Source organism: Callospermophilus lateralis, unplaced genomic scaffold (genome assembly GCF_048772815.1).
Source record: "Callospermophilus lateralis isolate mCalLat2 unplaced genomic scaffold, mCalLat2.hap1 Scaffold_143, whole genome shotgun sequence".
Classification (NCBI taxonomy): Eukaryota; Metazoa; Chordata; class Mammalia; order Rodentia; family Sciuridae; genus Callospermophilus; species Callospermophilus lateralis.
The window spans coordinates 2,068,537-2,088,943 of NW_027512573.1; the positions used below are offsets into that span (position 1 = coordinate 2,068,537).

The window sequence follows — 20,407 nt, forward strand, 5'->3', positions numbered from 1 at the left end:
TTTGACTGGAACGAAAGAGTCAGGAAGAGAGTTCCGGTGTGCCAGGAGGAACGGAGTTTCAGGAGGAACGGAGTTCCAGACTTGGGGGAGACGGGCTGTAGCAATTACACTAACCTATCCAAGAGTGAAGGCAGATGGAGGAGTTAGAAAGAGAGAATTAATCCTACGTTCTAGGCGTTTGATTCCCAGGGGTGTCCTAGCAGAGTGCCCATGGTCCACCGTGACCCTGATGGGTCTGGGTGGGGTGCATTACCCCCTAAAATACTCAGAGGGATTGCCGGACACTCTACGGCCAATTCCCTCATTCTGGTGAGTTAGGGTTCAGAAGCTCATGGGATGGGGGAACTCACCAATCTTCAGTGGTGGTGGATGTCAGGCAGGCAAACAGAGGAGTGGACTACGACAGGAATGGTTGGGCTTGGAGTTTGGGAACGGGGTTCTGCCTTGAGTGACAGGGATCCTTGTCCTGGTTTTGGCACCAATGTAAAGACCGGTGGAAAAGCTCCAAAAACTCAACAAGGCAAAACAAGTGTTTACCTGTCTGAGATTTGAGAGAGAAGAAGAAGAAGAAGAGAAGGAGAGAGAGAGGAAAAGAGGGGGAGAGTAAGAGAGGTAAAGTAAGAGAGAGAAGAGAGAGGAGAAGATGGGGAAGACAGAGGAGAGGGGAAAGAGAGAGAGGAGAGGGGAAGAGAGAGAGGAGAGGGGAGAGAGGTAGGAGAGGGGGAGAGTGAGAGAGAGAGCACAAACAGGTTGTTGATATTTATGGGCTTAACACAGGATGAGGAGGAGCAGGGCGAGTGGGTTGTTACTTCTTCATTGGCCAATAGTTCGCACCATTCAGGGATTGGAGGTGCGCCATTCAAAGTTTGCGCCATTCGCAGGGATTGGAGGTGATGGTTCACACACCATTCAGTGCATCATGGACCTGAGCTCTGGGAAGAGAAGCACTCTGGGTTCCATATTTACCAACATTCTTGAGCTTCTGGAAGAGAAGCACTCTGGGCGCCATCTTTACCAACACCTGGAATCATGGCTGCAATGGCCTCTGAGAGCCTGCACAGCTCAGCATGGTGAAACAGTTTCCTAGGCCACCCCAAATGAAAGAGATACTCACATAATCTCATCTCAAATAAATTTTTCCTACTACATTCTGCAAGGAGTGGGTATGGTCTTAAAAATTCCTGAGATGACTCAAGGCATCTTTCCTTGTGTCTCTATGTAAAGTAATTAGAATTTCTTTAGGGGCTGTCATTTCTTCAACAAGATTTTTTCTTTAAGTTTTCCAAGCACTTTTGTGGCCAAAGTATAAGTTTTAACAATTCTTTGATTTTTGCTTCTTATTCTCATGGTAAACCTAAAAGCCACCAGCAATATCCATGCCACTGACTGAATGCTATGCTCCCTTGAAATTTACTCTGCCAGATTAATCAGTCTATCACATTTAAATTCAGCTTCACACAGAATCTCAGGATACTGGCAAAATGTAGCCAGGTTCTTTGCCAGAATGTAACAAGAGTGGCCTCTAGTCCAATTCCCAATAACTGGCAAAATGTAGCCAGGTTCTTTGCAAGAATATAACAAGAGTGGCCTCTAGTCCAATTCCAAACATAATCTCATTTTTCTCTGAAAACTCATGAGTGCAGTCCACATTTTTACTGGCATTCTGGTCTTCTGAGGTCTCACCAGAATTGCACATTAAGTTCTGCTTACAATATTCTAAAGTTTTTCCAGTTCACATATCTATACTTTTCAAAATTTCTTCCACAAATCAGCTCCCAAAACTTCTGAATCACATGGTCAAATTAGTCACAGCAGCAAACCCACTTCTAGTTACCATTGGGAGTATGTGTAACTGAGACCAAAATATCTGAAAAGAACAACCTAGAGGAGGTAAAGTTCATTTGGGGCTCTAGGTTTCAAAGGTCTCAGGTGGCCTACTCTATACCTCCAGGCCTAAGGTGAGGCAGAAAGGAGCAAAGGTCATAGTAGAGGAAAGTTGCTTAACTCCTGGCAGGGTCAAGGAACAGAGAGAGTGGGAGATGGGGGGAGGAGTCATAGGAAGAATGCACCCTTTCAGAGATTGCCCCCATTCATCCACTTCATGATTTAGTGAACAGCAAATATAATTGTTTGGAATGAAATTGAAATTTTGACTCAGAACAAATTTATTTTTCTTTGACTTGAAGTGTAAGGGTAAAATTTCTAAGCTGCTTCTAAGCTGCAAAGCCTGAGTTAAAGTGTAAAATACCGTGCATTGTAAAGTTTCTAAGCTGCAAGTCCTGAGTTAAAAAGTAAAGGACCAGGTATTGTTAAGTTCCTCTGCTACCCCCCCAAACCTGAAATCCCTGTAGCTGTTAGGACAATACTGGAACTGCCCAGTAAATATTCCTACTGACTCTCTGGTTGTCTAATCACCTAGGACCCTGTGTAGCCTGGCACATAGCCATCGCAGGGCCTAAACCAATCAGTTTAAATGTGTACCCCACTTAGGAGTGACCAATCACCCCCGCCCAATCTGTTCCCGCCAATAAATGTGCTAATCATGTCTAAGAGTTGTTGTTCAATTTTCCCATGCCTCATGATGGTTTGTTCTGATGTATGCAAAGCCCCTGCCCTCCTCAAAAAGTGTACTTAAGCACTGCTTAACCTCTGCTCTGGGCTCTTGGCTGCTCTCCCTTCTTGAGTGGGCCGGGAGCCCCAGCACCCTGGAATGGATCCCCAATAAACCCCTTCTGCAATTGCATGAGTCAGTCTCTTGGTGGTCTCTTCCTCCAGTGTTTTGCCGGACCCTTACAGAAGTACTAAACTTTGTTATGTTACATGTAGAAATGGGGACTTTTGGTTAGTTGAATACTCTGGTTGAGAGAAAAATACCATATATTCAGCATGAAGTTGTAGCTGAAGCCAGATTTGAGGATAGGTAGTTAGTAATTAGTAAAGTAATTAGAATTTCTATAGGGGCTGTAATTTCTTCAACAAGATTTTTTTCTTTCAGTTTTCCATGCGCTTATGTGGTCAAATTTTAAGTTTTAACAATTCTTTGATTTTTGTAATCACAATTCTTTGTAATTTCTTCAACAATATTTGTTGTGTAGTTAGATAAATCAGGTCTAATATTGAGTATGATTAAGGTAATGGAGGCAATTATTGAGAATGGACTCCAGGAAACCAGAGCAGCATTGAAATGTTAAAGTCCCCAAGGCCCAGAACTCATCCTAAGGAACTGTTAATGAAACAGCTCCCAGCAAACAGGAAAGTGATAATCAAAAACCACCCAGGACCTTCCTCCCCAGATTACTCCTTCAGTCCACCTATCTTTCACCTTTTGGCCTTCCCACCTGCATTCTATCATTGCAAGATAAATGGAAGCAAAGGACATGAAAGTGGGAAAGCTGAAAGAAGACCTTTAGCTATAAAATAGTTAGGACCTCCCCCTTCCACGTATTCCACCTTTTGGGTCCTCTTCTTCCTCTGGGGAGAAGTCTTTCTGGTGTCCTTTAATAAAGCTTCTACTTTCCACTCTACATTTGCCTCAGCGTTCTTCTCTGGTGTTATACTTCAGTATTTGGGGAAGCAAGGACTCATCACCAGTAAACAGTAGTATCATTGCTTTGGAAAAGACTTTGGTCAGAAAATATGCCCACTCAAAATTAAGATAGCCATTTGTGATTATTTGAAGTGTATTTCCAGAAAGCAACAGTGATGTCATATGCAGAACTTGAGGGACCAGATGCCACTGGGAACTCAATGACAGTTCAGCTGAGGTGAAGCAGAGAGAATTTTGTCAGATATTCCAAGATCTGACTGATAAACCCAGCCTAATTCCCTCTAAAGATTGGGAGCCACAACAAGGCATGAAAAGTTAATTTTGGCTTTACTATAAATTACTGTGATTTCTAAACTGCTTGGAATGCCTGCCCTTGCCTTGAACTCACCCATGCTTGAGTCTCCTTGACCAGATAACAGCCCTCTCTGAAACTTTGGTGGCACCTCATAAATTCTGGTTTTTCCTGGCCAGATGTGGACCCTCTCTGAAACTCTAGTGGTGTCTCATAAATTCTGATGTTTGGACCTAAATTTACTCCCTAAGTGCTGGACCATTAACATACTACCTTTCTTTCTGTTATGCTTGTCAAAATCCATCCTGTTATTTGTAAGTTCTCAAGACACCTCCCCCCCCCCTTTTTTTTGCAACTTTATGTGCAATAAAGCTGCATTCCTAGAGATCTGTGTTGCTGTCTTCTATTCCCACCGGTTTGGGGAGAGACATCCCCGGCCAGTCTGAATTACAAGCTTGCTTTAATTTGATTTAAATTGGAGTCAGTAGTCTTTTCTTTGCATTGTGGTTTAACACTGACAGCTCTACAATTGGGTGTTTTGAATATTTGTGACTTTGAGGTAATCCAAATAGGTTTCTTTGTCTTTTTTGTTAAACTATGCATTAATAAATTGTACATATCTTATGTTGAGGTACACTCTACAGTTATTCCTTGCTTGTGATTTAAATCAAGCTGATGAGTGGATTAGGAATAGCTTTGAAGGTCATTTAGTCTGTGTAAATTCTCTGCAAATTCCCTTGAGAAGCCCCAGGCTCATCAATCAAGTTTCCAAGACCATATAAAAAAGACCAGATTATGCTCCAGGGAGCTGACACAGGATTCTGGGGCTAACTGAGCTCTGATGATACTGCAGAATTTGCCTGCTTGTAGCTATTGGGGACAGAATGGTTGTTGTTATTCAGAAACCTTGACCTCAAGGGCAGGATAATTATCTTCTATTGGGTTTGCAGTGTGATTTCCATTCTGGTCTGCTCCATCTGCTGTGTTTCTCCTTCTACCATGAGCCAGGAACTGAAAGCTTCCCTGGGAATGTTGGGGTTCTTGAGCCCTATTTTCAACAGGCTCATAGTAAAGGACAGCCTTCTTGCTCATGACATTTTTGGTGTTTTAGTGACTTAGTACAACATTTCATGAGTTTTTCCTAGTTTTGATTTCTAGCACAACATTTAAAAATATTTTGTAGAAATATATATATATATATATATATATATATATATATATATATATTATTATTATTATTATTCCCTGATTCAGTTGTGAGTTAGTTTGCTTGCCTGACAACTTGTCTGCCTGCTTTACTTTCTTTATTCCTTTTTCTTTTTGCCACTTTTGATAATATTATAGTTTGGATATAAAGTTTCCCATGATGACTCTTGTGTTGAAGGTTGTTCAATGTGGCTATGTTCAGAGATGGGGCTTTTGGGAAGTGATTGGATCATGGGGATAATAACCTTCTCAATGGATTGATCCACTGATAAAATTCATAGCCATATAAGGTCCAGTTAGAGGAAGTAGGTCACTGGGGGTGTGCTTCTGAAAGTTATAGCTTACCCCTGGCTATTTCTGTTGTAGGAACAGATGAGGCAAGGCACCAAAGATAGCAGGAAACAGTTTTATTTGGCTGCAGCCAGATTCAGAGGGTACAGATTTTGCTGTAGTCAATCAATTCCCTGAACCCTAAGTTAAGGAAGTTTCAGAACTTTATACCCAGCATGTAAGGGGAGAAGCTCAGAAGTTCACAGTCTGCAGAAGTTCACATAAAAGCAGCTTTTTCTTTCACTGTTTTGGGCAAGTTAACCCTTCAAGAACAACATCTGAGAAGGGGAGAGCTTCTTTTCCCTTTTGTTTCTTCCCCGACAGCTGTTACCATGGACCCAACTGGTAACTTCTCTTATCTTAGAAATGTAGACATCTCTGTAAAGCCCAGCTCAAGGCCAGAGGCCTTGTTTACACATTTCTACAAACTATTATACTGGATACATGTTTGTGAGAAACTAGTAAGGGGTGTCCAGCACCTGGAGTGTTAATTTCTTCTCAGCCAGTGGCCAAGTAAAACAGGGCAACATTAAAATAGGAAGTTTATCTACATTGAACTATTTTGTAGAGATTCTTTTGCTGGCACTCCTAAAATCAGCCATGGTGAAGATTTCTGGAGAAGCCCAGTTAAGACTTTTCTGTGAAAAAAGGAAGTGTCCCTACATTTCCTCTTTCTTTCTGCTTCTCAATTGCCAGTAGCCAAGCAGCCTTTTTCTACCATGTCCTTTTGATATGATGTTTCCATTTTGGAGCAGAACAACCATGGACTGGAACTTCTGATACCATTAGCCCAAATAAACCTTTCCTCTTTGAAGCTGATTTTCTCAGGTGTTTAATATCATGATGAAAACTGACTAACTCAAATAAAAACTCATGCATCTGGGGCAACACTGAGCCCCAGTTACAAGTTTCTTTTAGAGTCTTCTGGCTTAGAGTCACTTGGATTATTGTGATCTGTATCAGATGTACTTTGTTAAGAGTGGAAGGAACAGCCATTGGAAGAAAAAATGATGTTTTATTTTTAGTGGGAACTGGATTAAATGTGCACTTTTGGTTCTTGATGTGAGACACAGGTTTGTAGGTTAAAAGAGGGTGCTGTGGCTGGTGGTAATTTAAGCAACATTGGCAAAGGGTGAGCTGTTTGCTATCTACACTTTGCCTGTTCCCCATGATACCAGGGCCTGCAGGGTCTCCAAAGGATCAGGATGTGTTATTTGTTATCATTAAGGCCAGTGCTGAGAGCAGGGAGGAGTCAATTAACTTGGTTCTTATCCTAGAGTACCTATCTTCCCCTCTCCTTGGACTCTGGGTTCTAAGACTTATTTATATTTAAGACAAAGCTCCTGACTCTGGCTGAAATAACTTGGAATTTGTGTTTAACTTTAGAAATCCTGTTTTAGCCCTTGAAGCTTGCTGTGAATCCCCCAAATGAAGGAAAAGTGTTCTGTTACTGCACCTCAAAGGGAGGTGAGGAACTGTAGTGATTGATTAGAGCCCTTGCTCTTAGACCTATTTCTCAGAAAAAAAACCTGGCAAGAGTGGGGGCTGGGCTTTTTCACTGGGATCTGGGAAATGTTTGCCCAGATGTAACATTATATATTTGCAAGTTTGTGCATAAATATCACTGAAAAAGATAAAGACTGCTTGTACAGTTGTTTATGTTGTACTTTATATTTTAGCTCTTGTGCATCTGGGAAACCTTGGAGTCTAGTGGTCTTTGACAGGCATTGATAGTCACACTTTGACAACAGTTGGTGTTTCCAAATTTCCCTCTTTGGGTCCTTCCTATCTTGTGTAGCTGCTGCAGTCCGGCAGGGTAAAATAACCAGGAGGTGAAAAGCAACTTGAAGGTTGAAGCGCGAACTGCTTTATTGCGGGGACACTGAGCAGGAACTCATGATAGGGTGCACCCAAGGTAGCAGGAGCTGCTTTATTGTGGAACATCAGAGGTATATATACCTTACTGATTACACACAGCTTGTCTCAATTAGCATCATCTAGATACAGTAGTCAGCCAATAATGAATCCTCATCATCTTAATGGCTCGGTGGCATTGCCTCACAAACTACTCCTCCTGGCAAACTGCCAAGCCCCATCTTGACTTGGTTGCGGCCCTCAACATGTAGCCAGATTTCCCATCTGATGAAAAGTTTTTCTTAAAAATGTTTTGTAGAAAAGCTGGTGATTTATCTCAGTGGTAGAGTGCTAGAGTGCATGCTAGAGTCATTCAGGTTGCTCACACATGCCTGTGGTCCTCTTTGTATACAAATAACACACAACAGCTATTAGGCTGACAATGGTCTATCAATAAGTTGCTGACTCCAAACTCCAGGGATGGGGGTTTGGTACATGGCTTTCTATCCCTCTTAGAGCAGAAGTTTGACTTGATGGCTGATAAGGCATGCCCAGCAAGTAAATGCTGCTCAGAACCAGATGGGCTGATTGTACTGGGAGACATGGAAGCACAGTTAGGTTCCTTCTGGTATCTACAGTCCAGGCTAGAAGACCCCCAACGATACTCTGCTGCACTGGTTGGGACTGCAGCTGCTCAGACCCCTCAAGAAGGTGTGCCACAGGGTGCAGGTATAGCCCTTTTAGCAAATCTATGGCCTGAGTGACTGGGAGGGGAAGCTGATCCCATGACCATAGCTTGTCACCTCTGCACTGCAGGGCACCAAGCAGAGCCTGCCTGTCATGAATGGGCATTGTCTTTACAGGTATCAGCAAAGAAGAAGCCTGAGAAGTGAGGATAGGCCTGACTTTTAGTCTGGATGCATATTGTCTTCCATTGAGTATCCTGAGCTCCAAGGTATAGTTTTTCTAACAAATCATATGACAGTTGTTTTTCAGAAGTAATTTCCCATAAACTACCCCATGGGAGCATACACCAAGATTGAGAGGAAAACTTTATTGTAATACTAAAATCTCTACCCAGGGTAAAACTAAAGCTTTTTTTTCCCCCTATAATATGGAAAGCATCAAGAAGTATGTTATCAGAGTGTCTCTGAGAGGAAAGTCCCCACCCAAACTGTAATGAAACATTTCCCAATCCAGACTATGCATTATCTGTCAAATAAATTGCAGATTTCTCAAGCTTCAGGGATTGCAATTTTGGTAGTGATTCACCATGGTTTCCTTATCTGCTGCAAATGAATTTGGCTGTGTCACAACTATTCTTGATGTTATGTTCAGTTTTCATCAGGAGGTGAACTCTGGTTCCAGGCATTGTTCCTCAGGAGCTGGAAGAGTGGTGAAGCTGTGTGGAGAGGGGCACTACCACTGCCACTAGGTCCCAGAGCTCATAGTCCTTGCTGTCTATGGAGAAGATGCAGAATGGAAGAAGCAGGACAGGAGGCTCCTACAAATTCTTGGCCTCTCTGAAGTCCTTCAAGATGACCAGGCTGCTGCCCAGCCCCTGGGAACCTGTGCTTGTGTGCAATTGGTACAGTAACTGTGGGGACTGTGTTTAGTTTTCTTTAGCTCAACTTCTCCACCCAGACCTAGGGTGCAGAGATGTGGCTGCATGCAAGGTGGATTGAGATGCATCCATAGCTCCTTCTGTGCCTATGTGCAGCCTCTTTCTCCAAAGAGGCTCCAGAGCTCACCCACCATGGATACTTGGGGACTCTGTTCACATGACACTTCATGCACAGGACTCCAAGGAAAGGCAAACCATTTACCAAGCCCTCACTCCTGGCATCTTCAACCTCACCAATTGCATCCCCAGCATCTTATTATGTCTTCACATTCCTTGACTTGTTTGATTTTCATAGCCCAATTTGTTTAATTGAGCACTTGATTTTGGTTATTGTATTATTTAATCCTAAATTTTCTTTTAAAATTCTTTTTTTAATTAACACTCTAATTATGTATATTAATGGGATTCACTGTGATATTTCTATACATGCATACTGTATGCACTGATCATAACCATTCAACTTTCACTATGTCCTCCCTTCCTCTATAATACTCTTCCCATTCCCCTAGTAATTACAATTCTACTTTTAGGTTAGTTAAAATATTTTTTCAAATTACAGAAAATGCCTATACTTGTCTGTGTTTTGTTTATTTTGCTTAACATAATTTTCTCCAGTTCCATTCACTTTTGCTACAAATGACAGAACATCAGTCTTCTTTAAGGCTGAATAATTGTGCAATGTGATTGTATGCCACCTTTTCTTTATCTATTCATCTGTTGGTCTGCAACAAGGCTTCTTATTTCATCTCTTAGCTGTTGTTAATATTGCCACAATAAACCCTGGCATACCTTTTCTATGAATTATTCATTTCCTTTTGAATAATTTTTTAGGAAGGCATTATTTTTGTCTGTTGTAGGCAGTTGAGAGGCCTGTTAACTCTTTAATCACCATATCTATTTTCAGAGATTTGTATCATACCCAGGAATGGAATAGACAAATCTTATGATATTTTTAGTTTTTGAGGAACTTTGATATTGTTTTTAATAATTTCTGTACTAATTTACAGCCACATCAATATAAAGAATGCCTTTTATCTACATTCTCACCAGCATTTGTTAATTTTTGTTTTATTGATAATAACCATTATGTGATAAGATTGTATCTCATTTCAGTTTGATTTGCATTTCCCTAATGACTAATGAGATTGAGCATTTTTTAAAATATATATATATTTTTTTAAATTATAAGTATAGTTTTGGCCATTTGTAATTCTTTTGAGAAGTGTCTTCAAATCATCACCATTTTTTTTTAAGTTGGATGATTTGCTTTCTGTTAGGATTTTTGAGTTCTTTATATATTCTTAATATTAACCCTCTATGAGATGATAGGCTGGCAAAGACTTTCTCCTATTCTGTAGGTTGTCTTTTCATTCTATTGATTGTTTGCTCTGCAGAAACGTTTTAGTTTGAGGACACCTCATTTGTTAATTTTGGCTTTTTTTCTTGTGCTTTTGAGTTCTATCAAAAAATCATTCAATCCTAAATTTTCATGTTGATTTTTCTTTTAAAAATAACTTTCTTTTTTTTAATTTTTTTTAAATTAATTTTTATTGTAGGTTGTTCAACACATTACATAGTTCTTGATATATCATATTTCACACTTTGATTCAAGTGGGATATGAGCTCCCATTTTTACCCCGTATACAGATTGCAGAATCACATCAGTTGCACAACCATTGATTTACATATTGCCATTCTGGTGTCTGTTGTATTCTGCTGCCTTTCCTATCCTCTACTATCCCCCCTCCCCCATCCCCTGCCCTCTTCTCTCTCTACCCCCTCTACTGTAATTCTTTTCTCCCCCTTATATTTTTCCTCCTTTCCCCTCACTTCCTCTTGTATGTAATTTTGTATACCCCTGAGGGTCCCCTTCCATTTACATGCAATTTCCCTTCTCTCTCCCTTTCCCTCCCACCTCTCATCCCTGTTTAATGTTAATCTTCTTCTCATGCTCTTCGTCCCTACTCTGTTCTTAGTTACTCTCCTTATATCAAAGAAGACATTTGGCATTTGCTTTTAAGGGATTGGCTAGCTTCACTTAGCATAATCTGCTCTAATGCCATCCATTTCCCTCCAAATTCTATGATTTTGTCATTTCTTAATGCAGAGTAATACTCCATTGTGTATAAATGCCACATTTTTTTTATCCATTCGTCTATTGAAGGGCATCTAGGTTGGTTCCACAGTCTTGCTATTGTGAATTGTGCTGCTATGAACATGGATGTAGCAGTGCCCCTATAGTGTGCTCTTTTTAGGTCTTTAGGGAATAGACCGAGTAGGGGAATAGCTGGATCAAATGGTGGTTCCATTCCGAGCTTTCCAAGAAATCTCCATACTGCTTTCCAAATTGGCTGCACCAATTTGCAGTCCCACCAGTCATGTACAAGAGTACCCTTTTCCCCACATCCTCGCCAGCACTTGTTGTTGTTTGACTTCCTAATGGCTGCCAATCTTACTGGAGTGAGATGGTATCTTAGGGTGGTTTTGATTTGCATTTCTCTGACTGCTAGAGATGGTGAGCATTTTTTCATATACTTGTTGATAGATTGTATGTCCTCCTCTGAGAAATTTCTGTTCAGGTCCTTGGCCCATTTGTTGATTGGGTTATTTGTTATCTCATTGTCTAATTTTTTTAGTTCTTTGTATATTCTGGATATTAGGGCTCTGTCTGAAGTGTGAGGAGTAAAGATTTGTTCCCAGGATGTAGGCTCCCTATTTACCTCTCTTATTGTTTCTTTTGCTGAGAAAAAACTTTTTAGTTTGAGTAAGTCCCATTTGTTTATTCTAGATATTAACTGTTGTGCTATGGGTGTCCTATTGAGGAATTTGGAGCCCGACCCCACAGTAAGTAGATCATAGCCAACTTTTTCTTATATCAGACGCCATGTCTCTGATTTGATATAAAGTTCCTTGATCCACTTTGAGTTAACTTTTGTGCATGGTGAGAGAAGGGGATTCAGTTTCATTTTGTTGCATATGGATTTCCAGTTTTCCCAACACCATTTGTTGAAGATGCTATCCTTCTTCCATTGCATGCTTTTAGCCCCTTTATCGAATATAAGATAGTTGTAGTTTTGTGGATTGGTTTCTGTGTCCTCTATTCTGTACCATTGGTCCACCCGCCTGTTTTGGTACCAGTACCATGTTGTTTTTGTTACTATTGCTCTGTAGTATAGTTTGAAGTCTGGTATAGCTATACCGCCTGATTCACACTTCCTGCTTAGCATTGTTTTTGCTATTCTGGGTCTTTTATTTTTCCATATGAATTTCATGATTGCTTTCTCTCTTTCTACAAGAAATGCCATTGGGATTTTGATTGGCATTGCATTAAACCTATAGAGAACTTTTGGTAATATCGCCATTTTGATGATGTTAGTTCTACCTATCCATGAACAGGGTATATTTTTCCATCTTCTAAGCTCTTCTTCTATTTCTCTCTTTAGGGTTCTGTAGTTTTCATTGTATAAGTCTTTCACCTCTTTTGTTAGGTTGATTCCCAAGTATTTTATTTAAAAATAACTTTCAGTCTGTGGTTGTGGCTCAGCTGTAGAGTACTTCTCTAGCACATGTGAGGCCCTGGGTTCAAGCCTCAGCACCACATAAAAATAAATAAATAAATAAAATAAAGGTATTGTGTCTAATTACACCTAAAAAGTAAATATTAAAAAGATAATTTTCAATTCTTTGTAGAAATTGTCAATATTTTCTTTTATCTCATGGCATATTAAGCATTTTTTAAAGTCTTAATCTTAAAAATCTCTTATCTTGAGCAACATGGATCTAATGTTTTTTTCGTTTTTTAGGTTTATGTGTGTGTATGTGTGTGTGTGGGTATGTGTGTGGGTGTGCACGCGTGCATGCATAGTTTGATTGAGTACTAGATACTATGGATGAATTGTAGACTTTTTTTGTTATTTTTTTAGGAAAAAATTACTTTTTCCTGTTGTATGCAGTTGAGAAGTCTGTTACTCTTTCATCATCTATAGTTATTTTCAGAGATTTAGATCATTCACAATTGAGTGACTGGATATGGAAATGTCAGTCTATTTCTGGTTATCCTTATTTTCAGGATTTAGGGATCCAATTCAACTTTACTTAATCCAGGTATTAGTAATAATAATTAAGGTGTATTTTTGTTCAAAAAATTATTTTGTTAATACTGCCTAGTACTAATTTACTTAGTTGTTTCTTTAAGAGTCTTAATATTTTCATAAAAAATTGAAAATATGCTTTTTAATAAATATTGCTTATGTTGTTTGTGTAAGAAAATTGATTTTCAATAAAATATTACATATAATTTTTGTGTTAATGTATTTATGAAAAAAACTTGTTAAGTGGGCCCAAAGCTTTCAACAGAATCTGAAATAGGTCATTGGCCCATAAGAGTTTAATCATCACTTATCTAGATTGCCTTCCACTTCCCAACATTTTAACTCTCATACTCCAAACCTCTAAAAGAAATAAGGAAAAAGAAAATCATTTAAGTTGCAATATCAAACTGTTCTACTTCCATAAATGTTGAACTATCTTTTTGTAAACAAATCCTTATATGAAGAACACCAGAGGATAACTACTAGGGAGGTATTATGGTATCAAGGTCTTGAGAGGTACATGAGGGTCAAGATATAACCAGTTGGAATCTGTAAAGAGTAATCAGAAACTTTCATCTTTTATTATTTGCAATTTGGTAATTTCCAGAATTTTGGTATAATCCCAGGGATACAGAATAGTTCCAAGACTGATTTATGAAGAATTTATTAACCAGTGGTAATAGGAAATAGCATGTCTTCTTCAGAAAAGGTCAACCCAAAACAGAACAAAGTTGCCTTGTCTCCAATAGTATACTGTATGGTTTTATTTTCAACCTCTAGTAATTATTACTGTCTTTATTGCTAGTGTTTTTCATTATTCATTACACAGGCTAATTTATCTGCAAATTTAATTTGAGGTTAACCACAATTCTGCTCTTTATCTGATTTTTCATTCTCTCTTCCTCTTTCCTCAGCCTCTTCTGGTATTACAGGAGTACACAACCACACCTAGATTTTTGTTTAGGTATATCTCATCTTTTTGCCTTTGTTTCTACCACCTCAGCACTCTTTAGTTAAAGACATACCACTATAATCTAGAAACCTGTTCAGGACAAAGGAATGGAAATAAGCAAAGAGAATACAGCATAGATCAAGACCAGAAAGCAATTAGGGGAGCATAAATTGGAGAAGGGTAAGGAAGAAAAAAGGTCTTTAAATTGTTTTATCTATATATAGCTGAAGAGAATGCTTCTCTTCCTGAACATTTAGGTGACTCAATCCTGGAGGCTGTGTTTCTTCATCATGAATGGAAACTGGAAACAGACAGTCATATATTATAACCACATCTCTCCTTGTGATTTATTTCATCTCAAACCAAAAAGTCTGTTTCATCATTACCTATAGCTATAACTGCCCTGACATTTAAAAGGCCCTATTGAGTTCAATAATGTGTCCATGATTTTTATGGAGGATCCATTACATAGACACATTTAATTAAACCTGTGGCCTTAGTGGATCGAAAGTTTCAACTTTCTAATCCCAAGTAGCACCCACTCTGAAGCTATCTTGGTGACCATCAAAGATAACTTGGGTATGGTTGAAAGGGTATTGTTATGAATAACCAAACTGGCTCCTTTTATCTTTCTTACTCTGGAGCTATTTTGGGAATTGGAAGAAAAACACAAATATTGTAACAAAAGATACTCTTATCATTCCTACAGCCCAGAAAATTTCAAGAGTTTTAGAAGCTGTGTGCCTAGAACTGAGGAGGAAGATCAAGTATATGTTTTTTAGTGTATCCTAGGATCATAATTTTAATATACATATATCCACAGTAAATTTCTTTATATTTAAAAATTTGATAATATAGAGATGTTTGTAATGTTAATAGACAGAAAGGTCTACATTCTAGAGGTTGTGCGTACAAATGAGGAAGGGTCTCCAAATCCTTAAGTAGTGACATAGAACTCATGAAGCCTGCTTTTGAACTTATACTATTTCAGGCTTCCCTTTATCCAACAAGGGAGATTATAAAATTTTATTGGCCTCTGTTCAATGTTGTTCCTGACTCAATAACAGAATTTAATCATCTTTGTCATGTTGAACCCACAAATATGGTCCACTATGCCAAAACCTGGGAATAATTTTAACCTCAAAGATTATATGTGTAATAAGAATTGTAATGCATTCTATTGCTATTGTGTATTTAAAAATAATAATAATATCAATAAAAGATAAAAAAGAATAAAAATATTGCTCCTCTTGCAAGAGGAGCATTATAATTATAATTTTCATATCTATGTACATAAAGAATGTTCACACCAAGTTATGCCTTTATACATGTATTTTTTTGCATTACAATTCTTAATACACATATATACCACAAGTTTTCATATCTCTGTTTGTATATAAAGTATGTTGACTACCAATTCAAGTCTTCATACATGTACTTTTTATTATGCTGTCCATCACATTCCACCATCCTTGTGAATCCTCTGTCCCCTCCTTCCCCCCCATCTTTCCTATCTAGAATTAATCTAATCCTCCCATGCTCTCTCTCCTTACTCCACTGTGAGTCAACCTTTTTATATCAGAGAAAACATTTGGCATTTGTATTTTTGGGATTGGCTAACTTCACTTAGCATTATCTTCTCCAACGCCATTCATGTACCTGGAAATGCCATGATTTTGTTCTTTTTTTTATTAGTTGCTCAAGACAATACAATGATCTTGACATATCATTTATTTGATTCAAATGGGGTATGAATTCACATTTTTCCACATTACAGATTGCAGGATCACATTGGTTATACAGCCATGTTTATAGATACAGCAATACTGGTGTCTGTTGTTCTTTTTTTAATGCTGAGTAAAATTCCATTGTGTATATATGCCACATTTTTTTTTATCCATTGATAAGTCCAGCAAAACAAAGATAGTTCTCAAAGTAATCATTTTATTATGAAGTGCACAAAAGTATTATAAGGAACAATAAACAAAAGGAATGTGAAATTAAACTTACCCAAAGATACTATTCCATTAGATTTTTTTCAAGCATGAACTAGATAGACAATATCTTCCCCGGACACGAACATGTAAAATAAACACAGGCATGCTTACTGGAGACTTGTAGGAGATCTGAGGCTTATTTTAAAAGGTTAATTTGGTCTTTAGATGCCACAGTCAGGCTGGGCACAAAATAACCAAGCCGCCACACAGCCTTGTAGGTTCAAAACAGAAACTCCTTGGGCTGGGGATGTGGCTCAAGCAGTAGCACGCTCGCCTGCAGCCCGAGTTCGATTCTCAGCACCACATACAAACAAAGATATCGTGTCCGCCGATAACTAAAAAATAAATAATAAAAAATTCTCTCTCTGTCTGTCTCTCTCTCTCTCTAAAAAAAATAAATTTAAAACAGGAACTCCTTTATTCTCCGCACTCCCATGAACGTCAAGCATGCAGCCTTCTCTGGGGACACACCACACACCAACCGGAAATCCCTCCTCTGGCACTTCCCCAACCAATGCGAACTCCCCAGGAATCCTGAGAGAACTCCAAAGTAGCAGGCCAGGGGGTCTAATATACAATTGAATACACAGATTACCATAACCATCATCATCTCAATGGCTTTCTGGCATCACCTCTCAACCACTCCATTCTGGCAAAAATACCATGCATCATCCCAACTTGGCTGTGGCCCTCAACATTTAGAAAACAATTAATTAATCCTGACTTTTGTATCTGACTTAACACTATCATGTCTATTAGGTAAACTTTCTGTGATGTAGGTTTGACCTGGTTAACTATCCACAGCTTAACAAAGAGCAGACTACTAATTTTATCTGGAGTGAATGATGTTTGTAATAGACAGAAAGGTCTACATTCTAGAGGTTGTGTGTACAAATGAGGAAGGATCTCCAAATCCTTCTACTAAGAATGTAGTAAGGTACCACCTCAGTTAAATGGTTAAAACTTCCCCACTGTACCATAACTCACTTATATAATGCCCCCAGTGACCATGTGATCACTGAAAGTGTTAATTTACAGTTATCTTTGTTTTCTATCTATAAAAATTATCACAACCTCCTTTTCTTTGGAACTCTTTATTTAAAGCAATTTAAACGTTTGCTCTGAGGCTTGAGTCCCTCACATTTAGTTCATAATAAAATGTTGTATTATTCTCCTTTAAAGCACAGTGGTCATTTTGCATCAACTGGATGTTAGAGTTTGAGGTTGGCTGAGGAACAAAACACCAAGCAGCTCACCTGGGTCTCCTGACCAATCCTGGATTTCAGCAATCTCCCCAGACCAACCCAATAGGACAAGGGACTCTAAATACCTCCTTTTCCTGTCCCAAGCCCTCCTTTCCTGCTCTAAGCCAAATAAAAATTTCAGTCTGGCTGACCCCCATATGCTTCTCCCCAGATACCTTTTTAGTCTGGAGGGTCTCGCCTGGGAGTGAATCTTAATAAACCCTTGTTCAGCAGCATTTTTAATCTGCGTCCTTTTGGTCAGTGCTGCCTGACCTTGCCACAGTCTAGCTGGGCACAAAATAACAGAGCCACCACACAGCCTTGCAGATTCAAACAGCAACTCTTTATTCCCGAACTGTCACCGGCACTCTACACACACATTCTGGGCAAAATCCACACTCTCCACCAGGCTCTGAATCCCAAAATACTCTCTGAATCCCGCGAGAACTCAATGGGAACTCAAGGCACCTGAGGCAGCAGGATACGCCCTATTCCCAGCAGGAATCACCTTAAACCTGGAACTACCCTAAACCCGGATCTCCCTAAACCCGAATGCCCTAAACTCGGATCGGACCTGGTCCTTGAGCTAGGTCACCTTTCATGCAAAGTCACTGCAAATGACCTGGGTCCAATATGGAGAGTCCTTCCTCTAAGCAACATGGGGTAGGCTGACAAAGAAATTGCCATGCGTCATTCCTACTTGGCAATGGCTCTCAGCATGACCTTATGCTGAAACATGTAAAAACAGGTAAAAATAGGTCAAAGAAAATTACTTGTGCACAAAAGGCTAGCAATGAACAAAAAAAAATCATACTTCTACAGAAAGAACTGTATACATGGTCCAGGAGAAAAGTTCCTTCAAGGGTGACAATTGAATGTGTCCTTATTGTTATCAAAACATCAGCAATGAAGTAAGGAATTGTTCCTTCTTGACAGAGCCTCCAGAGCTGATGCCAATTCAGAATGATTAAAGAACAATGTCATAGTGAGGTGTGTCTCAAAATGGGAGTCTAAAGCCATTGTATTTGTAGTCCCAGGTATATTATCTCAATTTCCAGATGTTAATTTGGAGGGAAAGATTCCAGGAGTCAACTATCTCATTTACATATCAGTGCACAGTTATCAATATAGCTATCAATCAGTTGGTTGCCAAAGTGACCATCAATTACAGCTTGTGTTACAAGAGAAAAATCAAGATGGAGTTAGTGCTCTTAGAGCATAGCCACATTAACATAATTAAGATACTAATTAACAGATTCTTGAGAACCACAGTATAGTGAAAACACAAATCACAACCCCTCTGTGGATAGATCTTGGAGACTTCCATTTTATAGTCAATCAGTCAATTTTTTTTATGTTTGTAAAAACTCTGAGTTTATTTTAAAGCATCACATCAAGTTTGAATCTCAGTAAACAAAGCCACATCTTCTTATATGTTGAGTTTTGCAGAGTACAGACTTGCAAACATCAGATACAACAAAGTAGTGTAAAGTAAAAGATGTTTGTTTTTATAAATAAAGTGGCATGGAGCTAACATACAATGTGGATATCTTCTGGGTAAGTTATTTAGGCCATGTTTCTCGTCTTTTAGAAATGTTCAAAAATATTGTAAAAGTTACTCTATTTATTTGATTTTGATATTTGTGCTTTTTATGGAATCAAAGAAATATTCTCTTTACTTACATTAATGTATTCACACAATATATGTTAAAATTGAAATATAAATGTTATCTATCAAGAGACAGTGACATTCATGATCACAAGTTTTATTAAAAGAAGAAAAAACCCTAAAATTTCTTTATCAAAAACTCAAGAAATTAAATCTTGGACTATGATTACCAAAGCATTTTCTAATAGTTAAGTGACAAAATTCTTTGAAAGAGGATGCCATTTTAAATTTACTTGCCATCCCACTTTTGTGACAAACACATAAACATTTCAGAGGCAAGTGACTTAGAAAAATGTTTCCATAATGGTTGAGTTAAACAAGGAACTCCTCAACTGAATGCATTTATGTTCTTTTATTTTGTTTTTGTGCGAAGTCATCTATTCCTATCCAATATATGCAATGAAACTCTGCATTTAGAAGCTTGGAAAACTTGTGGTTCAGTACATAGAAGTTTCTTCTACAGAAGAATGGGAATGTCATAATTGCCGCAGGAAATTATAATGTTTAACAAATCACAAACATTACCTGCAAGTAATTTTAATCATAATAACATCACATTAAAAAGGTACATATGCTTATTCACTAAAATTAATGAGGCAACTTGTGAACAAGAGACAGATTCTCTCTTCTTTTTAAATTTTTTAATGTTGAACTGCAGATACCCTGATGTTACAATAAAAATGTTTTGAAAACAAGGGTGCTTTCTTTGTAAAATCACTGAAGTACATAAATGCCTTGGCAGATTATAATACTATCCCATGATATCTAATTAAAATTTTATGTTCATCTTCCATTTTCCTCACCATAATATTCACATTTTAATTATGTATTTACTTTGTTTGGATGCAAGAACAGAAACTAAACTATTTCTTACAACATTAAGCATATTTCCTTTGAAGCCAAGATAATTTTGTTATTTTATAAAAGCAAAAGAGACTCATTTTTCAAGATGCTTAAAGCAAAATGCTTAAGGCTGATGCTTACTGCTTTGCCTGGCCTTCTGCTTGCTTTGAACCAGGTGGTGCCATCAAGCCAAAAAATGCATACACTGCATCGTTTTCTCAGGTTCTAAAGAAGGTATCATAGACTCCACAGTACAGGCTTTCACTGAGAATCTGAAGTGGTAGGGGATACCTTGTAGCTGGTTGACTATTTTCAGGTACATTTTTCCTCATTCACTTCTGAAACTCTTCACTGCTGCAGTATCATTTTCTTCAAATAATATATATGTTTCTTCTAAAGAAGAATGGGAATGTCATAATTGCTGCAGGAAATTATAATGTTTAACAAATCACAAACATCACCTGCAAGTAATTTTAATGTAAATATATATATATATATATATATATATATATATATATATATATATATATATATATATATATATATTTACACACACACACACACACACACACACACACACACATATATATATATATATATATATATATATATATATATATATGTATACATTTGGCTTATAAGAAACCAAATGCATGTTGCTGTTTTTACTTAATTGCCATAGAGTCAGAGGAAGATGGAACATGTACAACAATCACCATCCTGGGAAAAGCATCTGGTGGTTGTTTGGGTCTTGAAAA

At 38.2% G+C, this 20,407-nt stretch overlaps 1 pseudogene; it reads right to left on the reverse strand.

Annotated features, from left to right (window-relative positions):
* Positions 1-19,786: 19,786 nt before the first annotated feature.
* On the reverse strand, positions 19,787-20,368 carry LOC143387904 (adapter SH3BGRL-like; annotated as a pseudogene).
* Between the last annotated feature and the right edge of the window lie 39 nt (positions 20,369-20,407).